This window comes from Branchiostoma floridae, unplaced genomic scaffold (genome assembly GCF_000003815.2).
Source record: "Branchiostoma floridae strain S238N-H82 unplaced genomic scaffold, Bfl_VNyyK Sc7u5tJ_1560, whole genome shotgun sequence".
NCBI classification, from domain to species: domain Eukaryota; kingdom Metazoa; phylum Chordata; class Leptocardii; order Amphioxiformes; family Branchiostomatidae; genus Branchiostoma; species Branchiostoma floridae.
The window spans coordinates 3079-5050 of NW_023365758.1; positions in this window are offsets into that span (position 1 = coordinate 3079).

A 1972-nucleotide genomic window follows, 5' to 3' on the forward strand; every position below is an offset into this window, starting at 1 on the left:
TCAAAACGTTTTTTCGCACATTATTTTTCATGTTTCGGTCAGATAGAAAATGGGACATTGTCACTGACCGACAGTCTCCGTTGGCATTTTCAGTAGAATAGTCATTTTTGATTAAAAAAATATTAAGAAATAGAATTTTCACTGAAAATTTCCTAATTTGGTGGTATTCTTTACAGCTACACGGAAAAATAGTTTCCTTGGATAATGACTATACCATGGAGTTTATGTTTTCCATGTACTTAAGTGTGATTGTTCTTGTCCGTCATGTGCGTTCGTATTTAGATTTGACGTCTGGGATCACAGGAAGAATAGCTAACAGAAATACAAACCTAATTCTGGATCCAAATAAACTAATAGTCAAAGACTTACCCGTCCTTTGTGGACGTTCCTCCTGGCCTCTGGAACCCTCTCGCGCCCGTGGGGGATTGTGGCATCTCCTCTGTTGTTAGACACTGTGTCACTCTGGCCGTCGTTGTGGGGGAAGGTGTCATCTCTTCTGTTGTTAGACACTGTGTCACTCTGGCCGTCGTTGTGGGGGAAGGTGTCATCTCTTCTGTTGTTAGACACTGTGTCACTCTGGCCGTTGTTGTGGGGGAAGGTGTCATCTCTTCTGTTGTTAGACACTGTGTCACTCTGGCCGTCGTTGTGTGTGAAGGTGTCATCTCTTCTGTAACTGTTGTTAGACACTGTGTCACTCTGGCCGTCGTTGTGGGGGAAGGTGTCATCTCTTCTGTTGTTAGACACTGTGTCACTCTGGCCGTCGTTGTGGGGGAAGGTGTCATCTCTTCTGTTGTTAGACACTGTGTCACTCTGGCCGTCGTTGTGGGGGAATGTGTCATATTTTCTGTTGTTAGACACTGTGTCACTCTGGCCGTCGTTGTGGGGGAAGGTGTCATCTCTTCTGTTGTTAGACACTGTGTCACTCTGGCCGTCGTTGTGGGGGAAGGTGTCATCTCTTCTGTTGTTAGACACTGTGTCACTCTGGCCGTCGTTGTGGGGGAAGGTGTCATCTCTTCTGTTGTTAGACACTGTGTCACTCTGGCCGTTGTTGTGGGGGAATGTGGCATCTCTTCTGTAACTGTTGTTAGACACTGTGTCACTCTGGCCGTTGTTATGGGGGAATGTGGCATCTCTTCTCTTTCTCTCGCTGTCTCTGTAACTGTTGTTAGACACTGTGTCGCTCTGGCCGTCGCTATGGGTGGTGGTGGCAATCATCTAGAATGTAGACGGTGTACACTACAGTTTATTCAGGGTCTCAATTTGATTGCTGCATGAGAATTGCGCGGAAAAAAATGCACCGGAAATTTATTTCAAAAGATATGTAAAAAATGTGCAGTACAAAATTCTTATGCAAGAAAGATGAATATCATTTTCTAATGACATTTCCGGCTTATACAGAAGATACTAGATGAAAATTAATGAATATGATCATATCAAGGTCGTCTTTTTCAACCTCTGTGATCATATATAAGACTAGTATACCATTGCCGAATTCAAACACATGTATTTTCAATCTACTTATCTCATATCCCAACTTCATGTCTATTTACTTTGGCCAATACACATGTAACGCTCTAATAAAGACAGAATACATTGTAAAAGACTGAAACGTTTAGTTATATATCACAGTATGCCAATTCGTCATTTACGTTCAGATTCCCGTAGTCATAGACCTTAGCCGAAACGAGTATTGTATTAATTGCTTTATCATTTTTGCATTCCATTGTACAATGAACAAATGTCGTGCAATAGACTGGTATTTTTTTGGGAAAGAGTGTGGCAGTTGAACACAGCACGCCACTACCAGTAGACTAGCCCCCTGCTGCAGTGATTGCACAAAATTTTAAGCAGTAGAAGTCTTCAGAGTTGAAAGGAAAAATTTACAAACACTATTTTGCTTAAAATGTTTGTCTTAATCCTTCTTAATGTTTGAACTTGGGTGGTTGGTTTGGTCAGTGTGCAATAGTGCTTG